This window comes from Rhipicephalus microplus, chromosome 3, assembly GCF_043290135.1.
Source record: "Rhipicephalus microplus isolate Deutch F79 chromosome 3, USDA_Rmic, whole genome shotgun sequence".
Classification (NCBI taxonomy): domain Eukaryota; kingdom Metazoa; phylum Arthropoda; class Arachnida; order Ixodida; family Ixodidae; genus Rhipicephalus; species Rhipicephalus microplus.
This window is the reverse complement of record NC_134702.1, coordinates 249538957-249566570: the sequence shown is the minus strand read 5'-3', so window position 1 is coordinate 249566570 and position 27614 is coordinate 249538957.

Below are 27614 nucleotides of genomic sequence, written 5' to 3'. Positions count from 1 at the left end.
TCGCCCGCTAAGTCCGAGCTCTTACTGTATAAGAAGAGGCCCAGAGGCGGTTCTCACCGGTCCTGGAAGCCAGCAGTGGAGAGCCACATTACGTTATTCACCGGTAACGGCTTCCCAGTTCCGCGGGTGGACACTATCAGGGTCCTTGGAATGTTTATCGAGTCTAACGGAGCCAATGGAGCCGCCGTCAAACGCATTTGTTCCAAGACCGAAAGCGCCCTCGGACTGATTCGAAGAATCGCTAACAGGCACCGCGGAATCAGGGAGGACAATCTGATCCGGATTATCCACGCATTCGTGCTATGCCACCTCGCTTATTCGGCGGCTATGCACAACTGGCTCGTGTCGGAGCGCAACAAAATCAATGCCCTAATCAGAAGAGTCTTCAAGCTGGCCCTTGGCATTCCCGTTCGAACGCACACGGAAGACCTCCTGAAGTTGGGAATCCACATTACGTTCGAAGAAATTGTCGAAGCCCAAGAGTTTGCACAGTTTGTCAGACTGTCTGGCACCCCAACGGGTAGAGCCATACTCGACATGCTGGGACGAAACCCCACGGTTGTCGGTCCTGACGCTGTGAAGCTGCCCAACGACGTTAGATCCAAGATCCAGATTGCGCGGATGCCACGCAATATGCATCCAACCTACAACGAAGCACGAAGACGAGCCAGGGGTAAATCTCTGCTCGCCAGTGCCCGCTTGGACAAGGATCGAGCCTGCTTCGTCGATGCTGCTTCGTACATTCAAGAAGAAGCCTTCTCCTCAGTGGTCGTCGACTGTGATTGCAGAGTCATCAGCTGCGCTACCATTCGCACTTTTAGTTCCAGCGTTGCAGAGCAGGTTGCCATTGCTCTTGCATTGACGGATGGCGTACATGACACAATTTATTCAGACTCCAAGGCCGCTATCAAGGCCTTCCAGATGGGCATGGTGGCTCCCCAGGTCCTACAGATTATTCAAAAAGTCAAAGACCTCAAAAATCACTCATTGGTCTGGTTACCTGCGCACCTTGGAACCATTGAGGGTGCCTCGCTCAATCCCAACGAGGAGGCGCACTCGGCTGCACGAGGTTTGACTGACCGTGTGCCGGGTAACGCGTCATCTCCTGGGCGACCTGAGCCTCTCTGCTCGTACAACGAGATATGCAAGCACCACTATCTGTCAAGAAGACTGCTGCCTCTACCACACTCTTCGCTATGCAGGGCCCAAGCTGTTACTCTCCGACTGCTACAAACAAACACTTACCCGAGCCCTGCGGCACTGCACACAATGTACCCTGAACGGTTTCCAAGCCTGGACTGCCCCCTGTGTGGTGGTTATGCGGACTTCGAGCATGTACTGTGGGGCTGCGCCTCTGCCGGTCCCCCTTTCACCCAAGAGGAAATGAAGCGACTCATTAAGGCCCAGGACCAGACCTCTCAAATCCTGGCCGTCCAGAGGGCCCGCGCGAGGGCCGTCAGGTTTAACCTGATGGTCCCCGAGTGGGCCTAGCCAGGTGACGCTGAGTTTACTCGCGTCTATTGTGGACCGAATAACGTTGTTTCACTCACTCACTCCCTCACCTTCATAATGCCTTTGGCCCGGAGGATATTACGAAATAAGTAAATAAATAAATTGTTATGGTGTTTATTAGTCGGCACACAGCGAGCACACACAATGGCGACAGTAACGCCCAAGCGCGGACTCTCAGCGCGAGGGACGTCCTCTTTGGGTAGACCTACAAGAAAGCACTTGAGAGTTCGACCAATTTTAGTGTTCGGTGGCTTCTCTACAATTACCCCGGGGTCCAAGAGGGAGCCGCCTGGTGACCTAACAGCTTGTCACTACAAGCGGGTCATAGTAAGCCTTCAGGCGCTCCACATTGACTATTTCGCGCCCGTGACGGCGCATGTCCGAAGATTGTTCAATTAGCTCGGTAAGATAGTTGACTGGAGATGTGCGCTCGATCAAATCGTAGGGACCTTCATAATTCGGGAGTAGTTTGGAAGAAAGGCCCGCTACAGAGGTCGGGATTGAGAGCCATAGAAGGGAACCAGGATGGATCGTGGACTCAGAAGTGGCGGAGCCATTACGAATACTCTTCTGCCGCTCTTGCTCATGCGTCGTAAAAGTCTTGTCAAGCACGCGACACTCTTCAGCAAACCTGGCTGTCACGAAAATAGGTGTACACTCAGATGGATCCGGCGTGTACGGGAGTATCGTGTCGATGGTGTGTGACGGGTGCCTTTCGTACAGCAAGAAGGTGAAAATCCGGTCGTGCTTTGAGGGGCGTTGTTGCAGGCGAAGGTGACGAAGGGCAATATAGCATACCAATTCGTGTGATTGGCGGCGATGTACATCGAAAGCAAGTCGCCGAGGGTGCGGTTGAAGCGTTTGGTCAGATTATTCGTCTACGGGTGGTGAGCAGTAGTTTTGCGGTGGACAGAATGGCACTCAGTGAGAATGGCGTCGCCAAGAAGACACGGCCTCGATCGCTGAGAAGCTCCGGGGGAGGAGGGGGGGGGGCGTGGCGCAGTATGAATCGATGCAGTAGGAAGGATGCAACATCACGCGCAGTAGCCGCAGGGAGAGCGGCGGTTTCGGCGTATTGCGTGAAATGATCTACAAGGACGATGGTCCAGCGGTTTCCAGTGGGTGTCAGAGGGAGCGGTCTATACAAATTGATACCTATGCGCCCAAACGGACGGTCAGGGCAAGGTAACGGTTGCAGACCGGCTGGTAACATGTGCGCGGACGGTTTGCGGCGTTGGCAAGCGAGGCAGGAGCGAACAAGCTGCTGAACGTAGCGGTACATCCCACGCCAGAAGTAGCGTTGTCAAATTCGATGGTAGGTTTTGAATACCCCAGAGTGCGCGCATTGCGAATCAGAATGAAACGATTCCGATATCTCCGACCGCGGGGTATCACGAGTAGCCACTGCCGGCCATCGGCATCGTAATTGCGTCGGTGTAGGACGCCGTCACGATTGGGGAAACGGTGAGCTCGACGACGCAAGGCACGCGTGGATGGCGTTGCGGAAGGATCAGAGAGAAAGTCGATCAATGGGGAGATCCAATTATCTGTTCTCTGTTCGGTAGCGATGATGTCAACATCAATGGCAGGAACAGCAACCGAGGATACTGAGCAGAGCACGTCAACTTCAGGCAGAAGGGAGCACGAGAGGGCATCGGCGTCAGTATGCTAGCATCTGCTGCTGTAGAGCACGCGGATATTGTAGCCTTGCAAGCGGCGAGCCCAACGGGCTAGACAGCCTGAGGGATCCTTCAATGATGACAGCCAGCATAGTGCATGATGGTCGGTGACGACATCGAGTGGGTGACCATACAAATAAGGTCGAAACTTTCTAACTGCCCAGACCATCGCCAGGCACTCTTTTTTTCGTGACGGTGCAGTTTGTCTCGGCTATCGGCTTGCATATGCCACGACATAATCAGAGAATCCGGGTTTGCACAGCGCCAGGACAGCGCCGAAGCCTACACCGCTGGCATACGTGTGCACCTCCGTTGGCTCCGCAGGGTGGTAGTGGCGTAGAATGGAAGGAGGCGTCAAAAAATGGCGGAGCTTCGCGAACACGTCGTCGCACTCGGACGACCATGCATTGAGGGGCACGTTACTTCCAAGGAGCTTCGTCAGCGGTGATATGTTCGTGGCAAAGTTTCGTATAAAGCGTCTGAAGTATGAGCACAGGCCCACGAAACTACGCAGTTCTTTGACGGACGCAGATTTGTGGAATTAGGCCACGGCCCGAAGCTTAGCTGGGTCAAGAAGAATGTCATTTTTGGACACGACGTACCCTAGGATGGTGAGTTGGCGTGCTGAAAAGCGGCACTTTTTCAGATTTAGTTCCAAGCCGGCATTGCTCACACGTGCGAAAACTTCTTTCAGGCGTTGGGGATGAATGGAGAAATCTGGAGCGAAGACAACAACGTCATCGAGGTGACACAAGCACGTGTGCCATTTTAAATTGCGCAGAACGGTGTCCATCATGCGCTCAAATGTCGCAGGTGCATTACACAGACCAAACGGCATGACGTTGAATTCGTACAAGCCGTCGGGTGTGATGAAGGCAGTCTTTGGTCGAGCGTCATCTGCCATGAGTACTTGCCAGTACCCCGAGCGCAGATGGCGAGGAGAAAAAAAATTGGGCTCCGTAAAGGCTGTCAATTGCGTCATCGATGCGCGGTAGTGGGTAGACATCCTTGCGAGTGATCTTATTGAGCCGTCTGTAGTCCACACAGAACCGCACTGAACCATCTTTCTTCGCAACAAGAACAACAGGAGACGCCCATGGACTATCCGAGAGCCGAATGACGTCGCGTCGAAGCATATCGTCAACCTGCTCGTTAATTTCCCGGCGTTCAGCAGGCGACACGCGGTATGGACATTGCCGTAATGGTGCATGGACTCCAGTGTCGATACGATGCGTAACAGCGGACGCGCGACCGAGAGAACTCCCGAAGAAGAACGGTATTCTTGCAACAGGTCTAGAACGTGGGAACACTGTACTGACGTAAGGTTGTCATCAATGTATGGGTCAAATAGATCAGGAGATGATGGATCAGAAGTAGAAACAGCACTGATGGTACGTGAATCGGGACAACACGAGTCTTTGGGAACGTCAGGACTTGTGCGTCATCGACTGGTTCCACACTGCAAAGACATTCCCCTCAAACCAAGGTAACATTGTACAGGATGGGTTGGTCACAAAAATAGCGGCGCTGCCTTGGGTGATTTGCACAGTCGCGAAAAGTACTAGCAACCCTTTTTTTCTGGAAGCACTGTCGGATGGCCAAACGAGCGCAATAGTGTCAGACAGACTGGGGCAGTAGAACGATTTCCTCATCGTCGAGCCTTGGAGGCACTAAAGTATCGTCTTTCACGAGAATGTTGCTCAGTGTCGAAGGACTGTCTTCTGGCGTCAAATGCGAAAAGGGCGAGAGTTCAATTTCGGTGGCGGCAAAATAAATGACGGCGTTGTTGCGGGAGAGAAAATCGCATCCCAGGTTGACGTCGTGAGAACATGCAAGAATGATCGGAAATCGCTGACATAGAGAACGTCCTGAACGACAACGCGAGCTGTGCACCCTGCTGTAAGATGAATACATGGAGAACTAGCGGTACGAAGGGACAACCCAGAAATTGGCATCGTCACTTTTCGAAGCAAGTGGCAAAGGTTTTCGTTCTACGGCAGCTGCAGTGACAATAAGAGCAGATTCATGAACACCGTCCACAAGCACGTCAATGACAATAGGTGGGCGGCTCTGCGGGCTTTCACAATGCGATAGCGTCGCTTTCCTTGCCTCTGGTACTGTGACGACTAGTTTTTCTGCTCATGAGCAGACAAAGTTGGCCGCATGGGAGACAGGCACCGACTTCGTGGAGACGGTGACCTTCGAGGGGACGGACTTGGGCGAGACGACAGTGGCACACACGGCAGTTCGTCATTATACGGACGGCTAAGGTGGCCAGCATCAGGAGAAGAAATGGGAGCCGGCTGTACTCGAGAGCAATAACGGGCTACGTGACCGTCGTAACCTGAAACAAAGAAGATGAACCGGTTGTCGGGTGTGCGCCATCGGTTCACCGGGGTGGGTCTCGCCCAGAACGGTTGCTGGAAAAGCTGCATGATGGGCTGAAAATGAGGCTGAGGGGTTGCGCCAGCATACGCAGCCGGCATATCCGCTGCAAAGGATGGAAGTCGTGTGGCAGCTTCGGCGTAAGTCTGTGGCACAGGCGCTTGAACGACTGGAGGTGGCCTGGCGGCCACTTGGGCGTAACAAGGGGACGCAGAGGCCAGAAGTTGTGTTGGTCGGTACGCAGACATGACCTCTGCTATTTCCTGCTCAATCGCTCAGCGGATGGGTGGAAGAATGGTAGTTGTTGATTGTTGAACAGCCGGTGGGTGGGCAAAGGGAAGGAGAGAGAACTGGCACGCGATTTCCTCACGTATGAAGGACTTGAGGTCTGCCAGCAGCACCACATGATCACATCTCTCTTCCAAGCCAGCAAGCCCTGCATCTTGTGGTGTGTAGCGACGGGTCATCGAATGCTGCCGGCGGAGCTCCTCGTAGCTGTGGCACAGCGTGATTACCTCAGCTACCGTGCGTGGGATTTTGGCAAGTAGCATCGTGAAGGCATCATCGTCAATTCCCTTTACAACGTATCCGATCTTGTCGTCTGATTCGGACATGCTGTCGTTGCATTCCTTCCACAAGTCCAGGACATTTTCAATGTACCGGGTGAATGATTCACCGGCCTGCTGAGCGCGTTCGAGTGAGCGCTGCTCGGCTTGCAGCTTACGAACGCCAGGGTGGCCAAAAACGTTGGGGATAGCGATCTTGAAATCGGACCAGGTTGCAAAATCGGACGCGTGGTTGTTGTACCATAAACTTGCAACGCCCGCAAGGTAGAACACCAAGTTTGTCAACTTGCCATCCTCGTCCCATTTGTTGGGGACGCTCACGCGCTCGTGAATGGTGAGCCAGTCCTCCACGTCAGTGCCATCGGCGCCCGTGAAGATGGGTGGATCCTGGGGACACCACGACAAGGGATGGCATGGGAGGAGGCGTTTGCAGAGAGGCGTCGTAGGACATGGTAGATTGCAGGTTATGTGAGCGTAGTTCTAAGGGCATCGAAGGGAATCGTAGCACTCTCCACCAATTCGTTATGGCGTTTATTAGCCGGCACACAGCGAGCACACACAATGGCGACAGTAACGGGTAAGCACGGACTCAGTGCGAGGGGCGTCCTTTTTGGGTAGACCGACTAGAAAGCACTTGATAGTTTCACCCATTTCAGTGTTCGGCAGCTTCTCTACAAAAGAAATAAGAATGTGACGCTAGCGAAACAGCCATGAGTGCATCGTGAGCTGGGCATGTAATGTTGTTACATGACACGCAGGTGCCTAAACAGCCATATAACACATGCACCCCCAGGCGTGCTTGTTGTAGAAGTGGTGCTGCCATGTCTGCCTTTGCCCCGGTAACCTTTCCGTCTAGCTAAGTTTTTCATCGCAATCGGCCCGTGCTCTTAGCAGCTGGTATTTGTTTTGTGGTGCTAAAGCTTCGCCGCCTAGCTTTTTTTAGTGGTTCCTGATATTTCACAATAGCAACACATTCACGCCATTGGTGTTCTTTATTTATACTATTTACACTGAAGACCCGTGCCTCTCTCAGAGTGTGCTCTTTCTTTTACTGGGGTCAAAATATCACGTCTGATGTTGAAATAACTTATGTGTTTCACGTCTATACTCACGCTGAGTACCTTCAATGTGCCTGTAGAAATGTACTATAATACTGGCACCAGCACTCCTTCAGTCGATGTTGTTTTGTGAACTATGAGCGCTTTTTTGCATCACCACACACACACACACACATATATAAACACATTCTGTAGTAGTCGCAGTAATTTTGTTGCTCTATAGATAGCTAAACGATACGTTGTTTATTATGTCATTTTAAAACAAACTACACAGCCGAAGGTTCTGTGTATATCAGTCAAGGAAAGTTGAGTACTTACGAATACGAGATCTCCGCATTGTTTGTCTGCAGGAGCAAGGTTCAGCCTTTTCTAAGAGGAGGCAATTACGAAGTTCGCGTCAAGCAGGTTTCTTCTATACACGAACCATAACTTCAGTAAAGTAGTTATTGAACATTGGTATAATTGCCACAAATTGCGTAGGCAAGAACCATTCAGCCATAGGTGCACTTGTGTGTGCTTATCACACTTATGTGCCTGTGTCCTGCAGTCTGAAACTAGAGCACCGCAAGTTATGCATGTATGTTGGCTGCAGGGAAGGAGGAGGGTGCCGTGGTTTATTGCCAATGCCCCATGCAAACTATTTTCGCTATTTTAGTTGCACGCCATTCTTATTGCGAGCTTCGGCACCTATTATTGGCAAACAGCTAAAACATATTTCACAAACGTAGAAGGCTCCACAACTTTGCCTACAAGCGTAAAAAGCAGAAGCTCAATTTCAGCGAAACAAGCTTTTTAACGCCCTCAGATCATAATCGCACATAAACTGCGATAATGCTTTCGCTGAATGCAGGCTGGCCGTAAACAAATATTGATGTAAATAAACATTGTACAGCAGAAAAGCGATTCTCGGTTTGAAGCTGTAGAATGCGAAGGGTAAAAAGCTCTTATATACAATAAAAGAGCTTACACCAAAAAATTTTCGTGATGTGTAAGCATTACGTAAAATTCTCAGGCGGCCACAGAAGAAGGATGTATTTATTACATTTACGCAGTCACCGCGATTTGGGTTAAGGCACCCAAGATGGCGAGAACAGGATCCACCCAATCCTTACTTCATCGACTTCTAGGTATGCGGCAAATAACGTTCCCCTCCGGCGGCGACAGCACCGACTCGGCGTAGCCAGACAAAGACGGTGGTGTAAATGTTCATTATACACATGCGTTGGTGCCGTCTGGAGCAAGATAATTCTTCAGGCTGGCAACGTGAACGATGTCAGAGTGAGATTGCGTCATCGAGGACAAGGACATGAATCTCATACTTGACGCCAGTCACAAAACAGCGCACACAGTATGGTGTGGTGTACGGCGACAGTGGCGTTTCAGGTAGTCTAAGACGGCGTGCTATATCCCACACAAATACAAGAAATCCAAGAATAAAGTGCTCGTTTCTATGATGGCCGGTATATTGAGATTGTTCGCCCGCTTGCGAGTTGATCAGATGAACACTTAAAAGTTGGCGTGCCCTTCAGAGAAGGATATGTTCTTAGGCGTACACAGTAGGTGGCTACGTCGAAGAATGCACATTACGTCTATAGAAAACGCTGAATTTTGTCCAATAAAATAAATGCGAGTTATAAGCCGCTTCAAATAGGCTGTGTTACAGGCGAACGCAACAAATCGAAACGCTTCATCACAATCCTATTGCTTGGCGGAAACGTAAATTGCTGGCATGTCAGTATTGGTTTGCTTCATCGGCTGCGTAAAGCCACTCGTCTGCGAAAGGTAAGCCGTGGTAATTCATGTTTGGTGGAGCAAGACATTAAACTATCAGTGATGACCCTAGAAAGAAACTGCCTGTCATGCTCCATTAGGAGCCGAAGATGCGTACCGTGCTGAAGAATGATGTTCGGCAGCAAGAAGTCCGCTACGTCGGTCGTGCTGCTGGTTCCACACACGCGGGTAATTCTAAACTGAATTCCACGGCAATATCGATCTATCAGTATTCCGAGACAGACGTAGGGAATGATCAACGAAGTCGAAATCAGCCGGATAGAAAGGCTTATGGTGGACTTTGAGTGAATTTGCCAGCGGCGACGACTTCAATATCAGTGTATGTTAAGGAAAGCCAGATCGTCGAAATTTCTGGAACCCTCTTTTTCGGTTCCCCCCATAATCACATCGTGGCTTTGGGTCGCAACACGGGAAATATTAGCATATATACTGTTTTTCTTATCCTCCACGTCATCGTGTTTGTGTTACGAAGCTGCTTCTTACAAAGTTGTAATGCTGGCTCTTGTGGTAAAGAAAATGATATATAGGACTTTTTTGTTTTCTGACAAATGTATTGCACAAGATACTGTATGATAGGTGCGCTTATGTATTAGTGAGGAAAACCACCCCTTTCTTTTTTGTTTGTGGAAGAAGGGGGGTATGTGTTATAGATTGTAAATTATCACCAGTTGTGTGTAATGTACTAATACCAGCGTAAAATAACGCCTTTATTTAGGATCCACTGTCCAGCAAAGACTTATTGTTCGTTCTGTACAAACCATATACAAGAACATTATCTAATAGAATTAAGGCGACATTAGATTTAAATCAACCAACACACCAATCAGGATTTGGTACAGGATACTCCACAATAGACCATACTCACACTATCAATCAGGCAATAGAGAAATCCACGGACTACGGCGAACCCCAGTACATAGCCTTTATGTACTGCAAGAAGGCGTTTGCCTCAGTTGATACATAATGAGTGATACAAGCACTAGAACACCAGGGCATCCACGAATCTTACATAAACATACTCTAAGAAACCTGCAGTGGATCCACCATCACCATAATTCTCCATAAAGAAATCGATCGAATTTTAATAAAGAAGGGTGTGGGCAGAAAGACGTGGTCTCTCCAATGCTATCACCACGTCTTTATAGGAGCTATCCAGGGCCCCAGATAAGGAAGAGTTACGAATAAGAGTCATTGGAAAGTTTCTTAGTAACCTGCTAATCACTGATGGCATTTGTCTCGGTTAGTAACTCAGAGGACGAATTACACAGCATGATTACTGAACTGTACACGAAAACCAGAAGGGTATGCGTGAAAGCTATATGTACAAAAATAAAGCGATGTGCAACAATCTCAGCAAAAGAGCACATTGCGTTGAGTGTAGAGACGCTGGAAATTGTAAAGGAGTATGTTTACTTAAGACTGGGAGTAACTGGGGAGCCTAACCATGAGAGGGAAATAACTTGAAGAGTAAGGCTGGGGTGAATAACATTCGGCAAGCATTCTCCAGCCATGAATGGCAATCTGCCACTAACCCTCGAGAGGAAGATATATACCAGATGCATCTTGCCGGTACTTAAATATGAAGAAGAAACCTAGAGGTTTACAAAGCTGTTTCAGCTTAAATTCAGGGTGACTCACTGAGCGGCGGAAAGAAAAATATAGGTGTAACCTTATGTTACAAGAAAAGGTCAGAGTGCGTTAGTGAAGAAATTGGAGTTAAGGACATGGAAGTTGAAATCAAGAAGAAGAAATGGACATAACACTTAGTCAGGGTAACTGCTGACCGTTAAGGGTAACTGATTGAATGCTAAGGGAAGGCGAACGCAAGAAGCGGAGACAGAAAGTTATGTGGGTCGATGAAATGAAAGAATTCCCAGATATAACGTGCAGCAGGCAGCACAAGACCGGGTTGATTGGCGACCACGGGAGAGGCCTTTGCCCCTGCAGTGGGCGTAGTCGGGCTGATCACAATGATGATGGTAGCAAGGGGATTGAGGAATCACCAATTGACATATCTACTGAAGAAACATTATTGTTCCTGCATCAAGATATGGCTTGATTCCAGATCTGGACTCCTTCATTTTGTAAACATTTATTAATCGGAGGTGAAGTCAAGGAAAGACGCTTTCAATATTAGCGGCCTTCTAACAGCTAGACAATACATGAATCATTATTTATACATGTAATCGATAAACTGGCGTGCAATAATAAATGTAACGGTAACTTTCAAGATTTCTGCTTTTAACGTATGTGAGTAATAAAGTGTGAATTTTTTAAAATGGTTCACGATTTCTGTGTTTTGTGTGTTTCCTTGATTTACCTAGCACAATATAAATTTGCCAAGCTTCATTCAGTCCCCTTTCTGAGATTTCCTTTAAAGTGACTTTTGTATAGGCACATAGTCAATCACAACTTCAGAACCTGTGTTCTACAGCGCTTGTTCGGGAAGTTTGAACAGTGCGCAATAATGAAAAACATTTATCACTGTCAAACTTTATTTCCCGCCCATGCTAGAAAACTGGTAATTTCGAAAAAATTCAGTTATGGGTGGTATTGCGGGCAAAGATCTCCCCTTTTCAGGTTGTGCCACCGTCTCCTGCTGAACACTTAAAAAGCATGTCACTTGAACAAACTAAAAAAAGTGCTTTTGGTTTCCAGCAGAAAAGAAATACAGAGGAGCACACGTGTGTTGTGACATATGCTACACGTTTATGTTAGTGCGTTAAGTGAGCTAATAGAATCACAGACGCACACCCTAGCGACAAAAGCAGTTTACTGCGAATCACCTTTTTATTAGCTGTCATGCGGAATTCAGCGTCCTTCATATGCGTGAAGTTCCAGCAGTTGTGGTATGTCACACATATGAATGTACTTAAAGAGAAGCACGACAATGCTCACCTATTGTATGTAAGGGCTCCATCTATGATAACCACTGTAGCCATTCTTCAACAACCGAAGGAGAAAGGAAGATGAAGTGCTTCTCTTGTGGAACACATCTTGCGGTCTGTGCTGTGATTTCTGCGTTCCACAATGCAACAGCGGGGTTTCCAGCCACTTACATCGCGGTGATGGATGTACAATCCCCGAAGATCCAACCCGGTACCAGTTCATCGATGGACATTGCTTTAAGAAAACGTGGTAATGCATCTAGCGAGAGTGAGGACACCGAGCTGTACTCTGCATCAGATGACGAGTCCTCGAAAGACGGCTTTGAATTTTTGCTCTACCGCAAGGCCAAACGAAGAATCGTGAACGCATCACCGGCATCAAGTACAGCCACTTTGAGGACAGTGGCTCAGCGATGGCCTCACTCCATTCTGTTTGTGCCGCAGACCACTATGGCCAATCTACGCATCCTCAACAGGCAAGCACTCTCCTTGTACCTTGAAAACATTGTGCCTAACGAGATTAAGGACACCAGGATGAACACGAAGAAGAATATTTTGGCAATCGACGTGATTAACCCGAGCGCAATCAACACGCTACAGCTTGTGTTGCAGCTGGAAAAAATAATAATGATATTAATAATACTTTATTCTGGCATGTGTACGTAACAGTTGCAAGCCATCGAGATGAGAAAAAAGGAAACAGATGAAACTGTTTCTTGACTAGGCCTAGATCTCGGCTCTTGAACAAAAACAAAAAAAAACCAAAAAGAGAGAGTGAAACATACCCGTGTAATCAATTTTGAAAAAAAACAAAAAAAAACAAAGAAACAAAAGAAACAACAGAAAAAACAAAAAAACAAAGACAAAAGAAACAAAACATCATAGCCCGATCCATGATACCAGCGAATAGTGACACCGTAACAGGAGTTATCTGTCGTATAGACACTGAAATCGCCAATGAATATTTTTCTGCAATGATAAAATCAGTAAGTGTCAAGAACGTCATTGTGCATGCTGGTCGTCTTGGCAACTCTCGTTGTGTGCGAATAACATTCAAGGTTGACTGCCTTCCCTCTTACGTGAAGGTTGGCCATTTTAATCACCAGGTTCACCCATTTATCCCGAAGCCTATGCAGTGTTACAAGTGCCCGAAAGCTGGCCACGTGAAGGGCGTTTGCAGAAATTACGCAGAATGCCCCGGATGCGCTGAACACCACTCAGACGACAATTGTAGTGCAACTATGTTGAAATGTCCCAACTGCCATGGCGCTCACAGTGCTTCTTCCAAGGACTGTCCTCAGATTAAGAAAGAGATTTATATTCTGAGGCAAATGGTGCGAGGCAACTCAACTCACAGAGAAGCTGCGCAAAATTAAGGTGAAGGCGCCGTCATCGTCCGTCGAAGGTTCTCCAAAAGGACAGTGCAAAATTTAACAAGAAAGTCAAACTCAAGTGAAATCGACAGGTGCGGCTCCTAGCATGGAAAACATGTGCGCTGAAAGAGAAGATGCTGGGAGATCTCTCTCACATAGGGAATGGCCGTCCCTTCCGACTACACGATCTGTTGAGTCTCAACAGAAGCCGCCTCAAGAACAACCACAAGATGCTGCAACGGCCGGGAAGGCAGATCTTCGCGGGATGGTGACGCTAAGATCATTAGTGGACACCATTCGCGTGTTGTTAAGCGACATGAATACACCGTCAGCCAAAAGTGCCCTTGAAGTACTGAACGCGCTTAGACCAGTGCTAGCAGCCCTAGTGTAGACTATGTCTAACCACCACTGCCTTTCAGGGATAAGGTTCGTAAAGCAGCAATACTGTAGTGGAATGCCAAGGGACTGAGATCGCGCATTGGCGACTTTCGTCGATTTGTGTACGTCAATATGTTTCCCGTAATCGTCGTCTGTGAGCCGAATTTATCGAGTGCAATACGACTGTCGGAATACAAACCTTTTATGTCGTCCACTGTTACTGAAAGCAGCAAGGTTTTGGTGTTCATTCGCCGAGACTTCTCTTACATCCTTTAACCTGTACCGCCTCACGACAGGAACCAATACGTACGCTCAAGAGTGAAAAAGAGGAGGCTCAACATCACTGTGGTTGGCGCATACCTATCACCATCAAGCTGGTTCAATCAAAAAAGACTATGAGACATCATAGCGTTAAATCCTGACCGGTGTGTTATCATAGGGGATTTTAACGCTCATATATTATGGGGAAGTCAGAACACCAACATGCAGGGCAGAAACTTTGTGTCTTTTGCCTCCGACAACAAACTTTGGTTACTGAACGATGGCAGTCCTGCATTTTTACGTGGCTCTACATGCAGTAGCTGTCTCGACTTGGCTTTTGTTTCGCGAAGCCTAGTGAAACATACTGAATGGTTTACAGATATACAAACGCATTGGAGTGATCACATTCCAACATACGTCAAGATCAGAGGATCGTGGCCACCTAAAGTGTACGACATGGTTTAAAGAGTGGACTGGAAAAAATTTCATTCTTGTATGGAAGATCAATGCCAAGAACACATATCCGATTTACAAGAGGCCATAAATAACACTGTAAAATATACTGTGTGTACGACACCATGCCCTGTAAAAATCATGGACATCGACTTAGAGATGGAGCGGCTTTGAGCCTTACAACGACGAGCTGAAAGAAGGCACCGGCGTACGAAGGAAATAGAATTTTTACGGACTGCTAGACGTATGCAGAAGAAGACCAAACGCCGATTAGACAAGCTAAAATCCCAATGCTGGATTACTTTTTGCGAGTCACTCGACCCTCGTAAGTCTTTATCGCAGATATGGAGGGCGGTAAGAAATTTGCGGTCATCCACCATTCAGAAGTCACCATTGAAGGCCTTAGCCCTTTACCAAAATCGACCAGATGTGGATGTTGCTGAAGAGTTCTGCGCCAGGCTATCAGGGCAAACTACAGTACTTAGCATCTCACCACTTTCGAGCAGTTGTGCGCCACCACGTGATTCTTGTATGGACTTTCCCTTCACCATTCAGGAGCTCAAGGCAGCACTCCCTTTATGCAAACGTACCTCCGCACCAAGACCTGACGGAATCTCCTACAGAGCCCTGTGTCATCTGGGTGAGTGCGTGAGAATAGCTCTGCTCCAGCTATATAATGATTGTTGACTAGAGGGCACTGTCCCCTTAAGTTGGAAAACTAGTCGTCTGGTACCACTGCTAACACGTGGCAAATCACCATTGGAACTCTCATCCTATCGCCCGATCGCAATGTCTAGTAGTGTGGCTAAAGTGATAAAGAGAATGATTCTCAGCAGACTCGAGTGGTACTTGGAGTATTATGAGATCTACCCAAATGCCACGGCTGACTTTCGACATGGTCGATCATCCATCAATAGCGTCATCCACCTAATCACGTTCGTTGAACACGAGCAAGGCCATAAGCGTCCTTGCACCTCTCTGTTCCTTGACGTCAAAGGAGCCTATGATAACGTTACACATGAAGCCGTTCTTACCGCACTAGAAGAGATTGGAGTGGGTGGCCGAATGTTTAGGTGGATACGCAGTTATCTCCAAATGCGATTCTTTTTTGTGAGTACGGAGGCCGGGAACACGTCTGCACATTAAAGTTGTCGTGGCGTCCCTCAGGGCGGTGTACTGAGCCCAGTGCGATTCAATTTAACACTAATAACTCTCCATACGCACCTACCAAACAATATTTATCTATTAACATACGCTGATGACATCTGCATCTGGACATCTGCGGTAACTCTCCCGTAGTTACGAGCGAGAATACAGAGAGCTGCTACTGCAACTGCTTTGTATCTCCGCAATCGAGGCGTGAAAAATGCCTCCGGAAAGTGCGCTCTTCAGGCATTTACGTGCATCAAAATGTCGAATTACGGAGTGCCAGTGAACGGTCAAAGTATACCATATCGTCGACGTCACAAATTTCTGGGTGTCATAGTCGACAGAGAAATATCATGGAGCCCTCAAGTGTCGTATTTGAAAAAGCGATTGAGAGGCATATGCCATCTTTTCAAGTTTCTCGCTGGAAAGGCTTGGAGAATGCAGCCTAATGCTATGTTACGACTGTACAGGGTGCTTTTCCTTGGCTTTTCACGATACAGTCTGCCTGCATTATCAAACGCCAGCAAAACAAGTCGACGCATGATACAAAGCGTTCAGGCACAGACGCATCGAATAAGTCTAGGTCTGCCACAGGGTGCCTCAACAGTGGCGACTATAGCTTCAGCCAAAGACCACCTCGCGCAGACTTATATTGAAATCGAAGCTTTGAGGAGACACATAAGGCATGTAGGCTGGACTCCCCATCCCCACCTAGCCTCTTTACCTGCAGATAGACCTCATACTTCCTTTTGTCGAACAATAACTACACATGGTGACTCCCTACTAGCTGGTTTTACGCCCGCAGCGAGACCTTCAATTCCTCCATTGTGCCTCAAACAGCCAGTCATCAACCTGACAATACCAGGTATTCAGATTAAAAACGAGATTTATCAATACCAGCCCTCAAGCAGCTCGCCTTACTTCTGCTGTACGAGAAGTACCAAGACTGCACCCACGTCTACACCAATGGCTACGTCCTGCCAAACAGCTCAACTGCGGCAGTCGTTATTCCAACGCACGCCACAACCATCAAATTCAGGACAGCTCATGCCAGCACAACAATGGCAGCAGAGCTTGCAGCGCTTCGCGCTGCCCTGCGTTTCATTAACGACCAAAGCACGCAACGGTGGACCATTCTCTGCGACTGCAACGCGGCACTGTAGTCACTTCTGTCAAATGTATGCCGTGATCCACACGAGCAGTTGGTATTTGAAACAGCAGAAATGCTATACACCATATAACAGAGAAAGGACACCACGTTATATTTCAGTGGTTGCCAAGCCACAGTGGAATTATCAGTAACGAACGAGCTGATCAAGCTACCCGTTCAGCCCATACAGAAGACAACAACCAGTCAATACCTCTTTCAAGGACGGACACTGTTAGGAGCCTCCGCATGCTTGCTCGCCAACGCTCCATGGCTCTTTCGAATGAGCCTCTCTTTACGCATGCAAGATTACCATCCCTTGATCTGACGTTAAGCTTACAGCTTCCAACAAAAATTCGAAGAGGTGACGCTACTGCTCTGTGCAGACGATGGTTGGGAGTCGCATTTACCGTTGCGTACGCGTTCCGCATAGAGATGGCCGACACCGCCGACTGTGCACACTGTGGAGATAAAGAAACAATTCGACATATTTTGTGTGACTGCCTGGAATACAACCTGGAAACACAACAGCTTTCTAATACACTAAACAGGTTAGATGACCAGCCGCTGTCAGAAGAAAGTATACTGCGCCATCATCATGACGCATCGTCACAGAAGAAAGCCGTGCGAGCGCTACTGGGCTTCTTGTGAACTACTGGCCTGTCGGAACGCCTCTGAGTGGACTGATTTTGTGTGTGCGTGTGTGTCGGTGTTTTTCTCCTATTTATTTTTAACTCTCTCTTTCTCTTTTAACCCCCTATTCCCCAACCACATTATAGGGTAGCATGCCAGATACTACCATCTGGTTAGCCTCCCTGCCTTCCTTTTTTTTCTCGTTTCTCTCTCTCTCTCTCTTCACAAACCCTGCTTCGCAAAACGTGGCGTATGTGCCTCTTTGTTCTTTCGGTATTCTTTCTGCGAAGCATTCTTGTCCGGTATCTATGCGCACATAATCGCACAGTCACGTGTCGCCGAGCAAGGGAAGAGTGGCTAGTCGTTTACTGCTTCTTTCTCTGCATGCGTAATCTTTCCACTTCACATCAGTCAGACTAAAATAATATAGAGCTCAATTCTTCGTTATTTTACACTTTTAAGTATTATTATTCAGTAAATATTTGTTGTGAAACCTATCCCTAGCATATACGTGTAGTATTGCGAAGAAAGAAACAAATTCACCTCACACTAGGCCAATCCTCTGCATTGGGTAAGAGTCATGAGATGAGAAAAAGAAGAAGAAAAAGAATCCACTATTGTGACTCTTGGCTGAGCGTTTTCTCTATAAATATGTCGCGTACTTCAGTCGCCAACCCCGTAACGTACTAGTAAGAGATGCTCGGTAGATAAGCCAACGGAGCTCCGCAGCGGACGTCGCATCGCTTTCCCAGCCATGGCCAACGTTGTGCCCTCCGTATCAACGGACTCATCTTCGCACTTTCATGCCCCTTGAGGAATTCGGTACATTCTGTGGGACCAATGGCATTGACGTTGGCGATTGGTTGGCCATCTTCGAACGCGTGAGAGGGCTGAACAAAAGGGATCCCACACTTCAGTTTGCTGATGTGCTGTGTTACTTGAGAGGCACGGCGAAGGTGTTGTATAAAAACAACAAAGAACTCAAAGTTGAGACCAATGCGAAAATTCGAGAGGTATTTGGCGAATCCGCTGGTCGTAAGATTGCCGCCAAAAAGAATGGACTCATACCTCTAATACATTAATGACGTGCTGGCCCTCTGCCGAAAGCACGACAGTGACATGCTGGAAGGTGACAAGGTCGGGCATATGCTGAAAGGGTTCACCGACGACGCATTGAATATCCTGATATGCAATGGCTGTTCCACCGTGGACGAGATCATCTAAGAATGTCGTCAGTTCGAGCAAGTGAAAAGTCCCCTGCATTTTGCAGCCATTCAATAGACCGACGAATGAAGCTGCAAGGTCGACTTGTGAAGACCAGTCCGCACCACGACGTTCATCGCTGCCGGAAGACCTGACCCGCATTGTTCGTTGAGAACTTGAAGCAATTGCGCCCCTCAGCATTCTATTCGCGCCGCACTGATGCCACTCCTGTTACCGTTCCTCTTGTTCAAGCCATAGTACGCCAGGAGCTTGAAAACATCGGAGTGCATTCCGTGCGCCCCGTCACCGCACCCAGATCCGGCTAACGCCCCATTCACGATGCCCTTCTCCACCCTACGGTTTTCTCCACGTACTCGCAACCCGGTTGAGTGGCGATTTGCAGATGACCGCCCCATATGTTTCAATTACCAGCGCATTGGAAACATTGGTTGTTACTGCCGAAGCACAAGGTCCTAGGCACCTCACGCAGCAATCAATATAGCCTATTTCGAGAGTACCACCAGAACCTTTTGACTTTCCCATGAGTCCAATTTTGTTGACCATTCTCGGAACAATTGGTACAGCCGCTTGCCTGAACCACATGGGTGCCCATCTAATTCGCCGCAAACACGTTGTCCATCGTTCCATTCGCCGCAGCCACGGCGCTTCTCGTCTCCCGTGGCTTCCAACCACCGTCTTGGAAAAGTGAGAATTGTTGCCCCGGAGGTAGTGCTGCATTGACGACTTCCGCAGCAAATCCTCTCTCCGTTCCCACCATACGAAGTGTAATAGATGTTAAAGTAGACGGTGTACCCGTAGAAGCACTTGTCGACACCGGCGGAAGCATTTTGGTAGTGAGTCAAAACCTATGCGCACGTTTAAAAAAAATTCTGACACCAGCGGCTACACAGATGCTCCATGTGTCCAATGGCGGCACGTGGGTGGATTTGTTTACTGCCCGCTTAAGTATAGTGGACCACATTATTTCTGTCCTTTTCGCCGTGATTGACAACTGCCCTCATGACGTTATTTTAGGCTTCATTCTGCTCTTATAAGTTGAGCTACCAGCGTCCTTCAGCTAGAGCTGCCTCAGAAAGTCATTGCTGTGCTCTTTTCAGGATGTGCGTCTGCCACATCAGGGAGCCACCTACGTCGTTTTGACCACATAGCCACAGGTTCCCGATGGCCAATATGTCTTCCTTCTTCTCGCCGACGTCCTTTTGAGTTGCAAGGTTGACATTTTCCCAGCGCTTGTGACTATCATTGATAACTGCGCCTGGCTTCCACTTTTAAATTTCAGCTCTTGGCCTCAAGTGGTTTTCTGGGTATTTTCTTGGCCAATCTATCTAATGCTAACGAATTCAAAACTGCGGCTCTCACCAGCGGGATTGATTTACTTCAGTCTCCTGTAGCTCAGAGCAACCATTCTCTGCCAGATTATTTCTCTAAGATGATTACACCTGACCTCTACCTTGCGCACGCCATAGCCATTCATCGCCTTCTAGCGTTATAAATCGAGATTTTTAAATTCAACGACAGAATTCTTGGGCAAACATCTTCTCTTTAGCACCGAATTAACACTGGTGACGCCCGTCCTATTCGCCGACTCCCTATTATGTCTTCCATCCTGCGCACAGAGTTATCCAAATGGAAGTTGACAAAACTCTCAGCGAAGGTGTCATCGAGTCATTAGGTAATAATTGGGCCTCCCCTGTCGTCCTCAAGAAGAAAAAAGACGGTACTGGACGCTTCTGCTCTGAATATCGCCCCCACAACAAGATCTTGCGAAAAGACGCATACCCGCTACCACGCATTGATGACGCGTCCGACAGCCTGCATGGAGCTACATACTTCTCATGTATTGATTTTTGGTTTGGTTACTGGCAGATTTATGTCGATGAAGTGCACCGCATGAAGACGGCTTTTGTCACACCTGATGGTTGATATCAGTTTAAGGTCAAGCCCTTAGGTCAATAAAACGCCTTGCGATATTGAAACGGCTGACGAACTCTCTACTGCGCAGTTATACGTGGTTTTATGTCTCTCTTAAGTAAAAGATGTGATGTTCTTTACTACTACATTAACAGCCACCTGATCCGTCTCGCTATTATTCCACAGTATTCACAACAGCTGCGCTTCGTTTGAATTCAAAGAAATATCAGTTTCGCCCCCGTCAAACAAACCGTTCATCGTCTTTTTCAAACGCTAGTGGCGTCCAACCAGAACCCGAAAAGATCTACGCCATCCGCAGCATTATAGTGCCTCGTTCTATATCTGGCTGCCAGTGCTTTTTCGGCTTACGCCCGTCGTTCAACCGTTTTGTAAGAAATTCGCCGACGATGCTAGGCCACTCACAGGTTCGCTGACGATGATTACCGCATTCTCATAATGTTCTAAGCAGAATTAAGCGATCAACGCTCCTATCGGCTGCCTAACTACGCGGCCCATACTTGCTCATTTTAATCGATCTGCTGCCAAAGAAATTCGCACCAATGCCATTGACCGCGGTATTGGCGTAGTTCTCCCTCAGCGACACCACAGTAGACAACAGTTCTTGATTGCTTACACCAGTCGTCTGCTTCCCCCCTCCCCGAAAAAAATTTCTGCATCATCGAGATAGACTGCTTAGCTTTAGTTTTGGCCATCACGAAGTTAAGTTGCGGCCTGATAGTGTATATATATATATATATATATATATATATATATATATATATATATATATATATATATATATATATTATGCTTAGGTATGTATGTGTATATCCGGCTGTGCCCTTATTCGGGTGGTGGCTCACGCCACCTAGTCAAAAAGTTAAGCACTATCACTGTGTGTTGAGGCATTGAATTTCACACGCACTTCGATTGTAGCCAGCAATATCAGCCTCCTCCTGGTTATTACTACCCGTTTAAAGCCTAATTTGTCTTAATGCCCCTAAACCCCAATGCTTTGAAAAATTCGGCGCCATTATGTTCGACTCTAAGGCGGAGCCCTTCACAGAACATTATCAAATGTTCAGAAGCTTTCTCCTCCTCTCCACACACAGTACATACAGTGTCTGTGCCATCGTATTGTGCTCAGTACGCCTTGGTCCGCAATACTCCCGTTCTAGCCTAGAAGAGCAGAGAACTGCCCCGAGAATTATCGTAGATCTTTTCCCTTGCAATTTCCTGTCAAAAGTTCGGTAGATTTCCAGTAATGGTTTCTTAAGCATTCCCATCTTCCACATGTCCCTCTCTGTTTCCTTCACCTTCTTCTTAACCGATATTTCCTTTTAGCTTGGTATTCTGCTGTTGTCAAAATACATGCTTGAAAGTTTTCGAGTTCGCTTCCTCCATTTAATATCAACATTCTTTATGTAAAAGTAGGTGAAAATTTTCTAGCCCAACGCTCCTCTCCCAATTTCCTAAATCGCTCCTCAAATTATATTTTGCTGCTAGCTTCGCTGCACACAAACGATGTCCATCCCATGTCACCCTGTACCCCCTGATTTGGGGTATTCCCGTGTGCTCAAAAGGAAGTCTACCTATGCCACGTTTTTTTTATTTCCAGTCTTGCTTGAACATCTGATTTCATGCACAAGATCGTATTCCCAAACGTCAAACCCGGGACCATGATACCTTTCCAAATCCTTCTCACAATGTCATACCTAATGTTGTTTCATGATGCCCTATTTTTCATTGCAGATGCATTCCTGGTGCCCTCTGTCATTACTTATTTCTCGTTCTCCCTTAGATACTCAGCCCCGTTATTTATCGATACGCCCAAATATTTGTACTTATCCACCATTTCTAGCGTGAGTTCCTGTATCATACGGTCACTGTCTTTGTTATCATTGAAAATCATGATTGCCGATTTTTTCCTGCTGAACTTCAAATTTAACGTATCTCCCTCATTACCACAGATATCTATCAACTCCTGAAATATTCTTTGTTGACAGCTATATTACTGTTTCATCTGCATAGATCAGTGCTATTAATGACTGGTCAATGTGTTTTCCTTGCTTGGCAAAAGAGAGGCTAAAGCCGAGTCTACTACCCTCTAATTCGGCTTCTAGTCCCTGGAGATACATCATATATAAAATAGGGGTTAAAGAACATCCATGTCGAAGCCCGCGTTTTATCTCTATAGGTTCAGATACCTGTTCTTCCTATTTGATAATTACCGTGGTAATTTAAATATATCCTTTTGTAGATTAGTTATTCCATCTTTCACATCTAGTGTGTCCAGTATTCCACACAAGTCGTCTTAAATCACACTATCATGAGCTCCCTTAATATCTAGAAATGCCAGCCAAAGGGGACTGTGTTCTTTTTCCACAATTTCAATAAACTGCATCAATGCAAACAGATTCTCCTCCAACCTCCTTCGTTTACAGAAGCCATTTTGTAGTTCTACCAGCACCCCTTCATTCTCCAACCATATCTCTAGTTTTTCCTTTACTATCTGCATCACTAGCCTGTAAACTACTGATGTCACTGTTATAGGACGGTAATTGTTGACATCGGCTTTGTCCCCCTTTCCTTTGTAGATTATGCTCATACTGCTTGGTTTCCACCCACTGGGAGTTTCGCCATTTATTATTGATTTGCTCGCCGCCTCTCTGATTGTCTGGTTAGAGTTCAGTCCTAGTTTCTTTGTTATCATGACTGAGATGCCGTCAGTGCCTGTTGATGTGCTGTTAGGAACTCTTTTCTCGGCCCTTTCCCACTCACGTTGTCCCAGTAGAGCCACTAATCTAATTGGTCGATCCTGATCTGGTACGGTGCATGCAGCGTTCTTTTTGTGTTTAAAATTTTCTGTCATCATTGTTTTAATATATTCCAGTGCCTCATCCCATTCTAGCCTGGTCCCCTGAACTCTGGTTATAAACTTCTGCTTCATGCCTACCTTAATACTCAGAGAATTCAGATGATTCCAAAGCTTTACAGCTGCATTCATATATCTATATTGATTACTACCGCCATCCATTGGGCCCCCTTTCTTCTAATCTTGTCACTGATCAAATTGGAAGGTTCCCTTTTGTAGCTCAAAACGTTATTTCAATTTCTTCTGAAATCATCTACCAGTTCACCCCTTTGTTTTGCATACCTTTGTTCCCTGGAGGCTTCCTGACGTCTTACTATGGCTCTCTTAACTTCCCCATTCCACGAACTTTTGGGTTTGTGTCTGCTATCCCCGGTTGATTTGACTCATACCTTAAAAAGCTCTAACTCAAACAAATGAATTAGATTCATGTACCTTCACACTGTCTTAGTATCCTCGGCAATTTTTTTCTCAATCTCTTTAGTTGCCTTTTCTATTTGCCTTCCTGAATAAGTAATACCATGTGGTTGCTCGTAATGACACGTTTCCATCTTGATTTCTCTTCGAAATCTCAGCTTGATAAGTTTGAGATCACTACCTGAGGTTCTGGGCCCATATTCATCTATGTTAATCACCCTGAGCCAATAATACATCCTATGTGACATTATTACGTATTCAATCATCCGCTGCAGCTTATCACCTCCCATATTATCTGCCCTTCTCATTTCTTGGTGTTGTCGCACATGATTAAATCATGCCGCTTACACATATCCATTAGCATTCTGCCTGTTGGGTAAGTATATCCATCCATATCTTGTATATAAGCATTCATTACTCCTAATATAAATACCTCGCACTCTGCTCTTAGTTGGTCAATGTAATTTTCTATGCACTGCACCATTTGTTGATTTTCCTCTCTGGCTTTTGCCCCCGTCCACAAGTATACAAAACTCAAGATTGTCATTTGCCTTGCCACTTTACTTTTTAGCCATAAAACTTTCTTGCACTCCTGCTTCACCTTTGCCAGTCTACTTTTACGACTGAATGCCCCAATACCACCCCTCTTTCTGCTGCCTTTTGTTCTAATACGATATTCTCATGCGTATCCGGATGGTTAGGTAGTTGTTTCATGTGCCTAATATGTGTTTCTACACAACCATATTGTCACGCAGCAAAGGACAACACAGTTGTCTATAAGGAAAACAAGTTTATTGGAGCGAGCTTGTGCTCCCCTAACAACTGAAAGAATAGACAGGCGGTAAAGCAGCGGTCGGCAAAACGACGTGCACGCTAGTGAGCGTCGGCGATCGAATGTCGCGGCATCGGCTGTGCGAGAACTTATATCCCTCGGTGCGAGCGTTTCTCTAATAGTCGAATTGTATCGAGAACGCTTTGATAGCGTTTGTTCGAAACGCTGTTTGTTCGGAACGCTCGAAACGCTGTTCGTTAGCATTTGTTCGAAACGCTGTGACAGCGTTTGTTCGAAACGCTGTGAAAACAGTGATAGCACAGGCCGGCGCAGCCAGGTCGAAAAAGCAAAACACAAATAAACAAACCCAATGCATGGTTCGCGGCATTACCCCCCCCCCCCCTCTAAGAGTGCATCGACCCGATGCTAACATAAAGGACAGTCCAAAAAATTGAAATAAAAGTTCGTCATCGTCCGTAGAAAGGTTTTAAGCGAACCACATGGACGACTTCGGGCCGTGTGCGTCGTCGTGATGTACGGGAGTCACCATCGGGGATCACTTCGTACGTTAGTTCGCCAACACGTCGTAGAATCCGGTAGGGTCCGAAGTAGCGTCGTAGAGGTTTCTCACTGAGTCCACTTCGTCGAATGGGAGTCCAAACCCACACACGATCTCCAGGATGGTACTCGGCGTCTCGGCGTCGGAGATTGTAGCGTCCGGCATCCACCAGTTGCTGGTCCGTTATACGAACTCGAGCGAGCTGGTGGGCCTCCTCCGCACGTTGGAGGTATCCTTGGACGTCGGAGTTGAGGTCGTCTTCTTCTACGTGAGGAAGCATGGCGTCGAGCATCGTAGTCGGCCGTCTTCCGTAGACGAGCTCGAACGGTGTCATCTGCGTGGTTTCTTGGGTAGCCGTGTTGTACGCAAACGTGACGTACGGGAGGACTTCGTCCCACGTCTTATGTTCAACGTCGACGTACATAGACAGCATATCCGCGATTGTCTTATTCAGCGGTTCCGTTAGTCCGTTCGTTTGGGGGTGGTACGCCGTCGTTCTTCGGTGATCCGTGTTGCTGTAGCGTAAGATTCCTTGCAAGAGCTCCGCAGTGAAGGTCGTTCCGCAGTCTGTGATTAGGACCTCCGGAGCTCCATGTTGCAGCACAACTTGGTTAATAAAGAACTTTGCAACTTATTGTGCAGTTCCCCTCGGAAGAGCGGTGGTCTCTGCGTAGCGCGTCATGTAGTCTGTCGCAACGACAATCCATTTGTTCGCGGATCGGGATGTAGGGAACGGGCCCAGAAGGTCCATTCCGATCTGTTGGAAGGGACTCGTTGGGACGGCGATCAGCTGCAGAAGTCCGGCGGGTCTCGTCAGTGGTGTTTTTTGTCGCTGGCAGTCACGGCAGCTCCGGACGTAGTGGGTGACATCGGATGTAAGGCGGGACCAGAAGTATTTCGCCTTAATTTTTGTAATCGTGCGGGCTGTTCCGAGATGTCCAGAAGACGGGTCGTCGTGGCACGCTTCTAAAATTTCGTCACGAAGGTCTGCGGGGATGACAAGTAGATAATTTGTTCTCGTTCCGGGGTTGAAATTCTTCTTCACTAGGATGGAGGTTTTGAGGCTGAACGCTGGTAAGTTGCGCTTGAACGCCCTAGGAACGGCGACGTTGCGTCCTTCGAGGTAGTCGATCATGGCGCGGAGGTCAGGGTCGGCACGCTGCTGGGCGGCTAGGTCGCTCTCTGTCACGACTCCAAAGAACGCGCTGTCTTCATCGGAGTCCTGTGGTGGTGGGTCGACGGGGGCGCGGGACAGGCAGTCGGCGTCGGAGTGTTTCCTGCCAGATTTGTAGAATATTGTAACGTCGAACTCTTGCAGGCGCAAGCTCCACCGCCCAAGACGGCCAGAGGGGTCCTTCAAATTGGCGAGCCAACACAGCGCATGATGGTCTGTCACAACCTTAAACGGTCTTCCATAGACGTATGGGCGAAATTTTGAAATGGCCCATATGATAGCCAGGCACTCTTTCTCGGAGGCAGAGTAGTTTCTCTCCTCCATCGACAGACCACGGCTTGCATAGGCGATTACCTTTTCGTAACCGCTTTGCTTTTGGACGAGGATGGCACTTAAACCGATATCACTGGCGTCCGTGTGCATTTCCGTTTCGGCGTTTTCGTCGAAATGAGCGAGCACGGGCGGGTTTTGCAGGCGTTGTTGCAGCTCGCAGAATGCCTTTTCTTGGTCGTTTTCCCAGCTGAAAGCGGTGCTTTCTTTTGTCAGGCGCGTGAGTGGCTCTGCAATGCGTGCGAAGTTTGCAGCGAAGCGCCGGTAGTATGCGCACAATCTGAGAAAACTTCGCACACCCTTTTTATCTTTCGGCCTTGGGAAGTTCGCAATGGCTGATGTTTTTTCCGGGTCCGGTAGGACTCCCGCGGCGTTTACCACGTGACCCAAGAACTTGAGTTCCTCCTACGCGAAACGGCACTTCTCAGGCTTCAGCGTTAAACCCGACGTACGAATGGCCTCGGGTACAGATTCCAACCTTGTGAGGTGTTCGTCGAAAGTCCGGGCGAATACGACAACGTCGTCGAGGTATACGAGGCAAGTGTGCCTCTTCAGGCCTGCTAGCACAGTGTCCATGACTCTCTTAAACGTTGCGGGCGCCGTGCACAGCCCAAACGGCATCACCTTGAACTTGTATAGACCGTCCGGGGTTATAAATGCAGTCTTCTCTCGGTCTCTCTCGTCCACTTCAATTTGCCAGTAGCCGGTCTTCGGATCCATGGATGAGAAGTACTTGGCGTGGCAGAGGTGGTCGAGGGCGTCGAAAATTCGTGGCAGGGGGTACACGTCCTTTTTGGTGATTTTGTTTAGTCTCCGGTAGTCAACGCAGACTCTCAAAGTGCCATCTTTTTTTCTTCAGGAGTACAACCGGCGCCGCCAACGGACTTTTCGATGGCTGTATTATGTCGTCCTGAGCATGTCGTCTACTTGAGTCCGGATGGCTTCGCGCTCGTGTGAAGAAACGCGGTACGGTGACTGTCTGGTAGGTCGGGCTCCATCTTCGGTTATTATCCGGTGCTTCGTCAAAGGAGTCTGCCGTAACTTCGAGTTCGAGCAAAAACACTCGCTGTAGCGACGGAGCA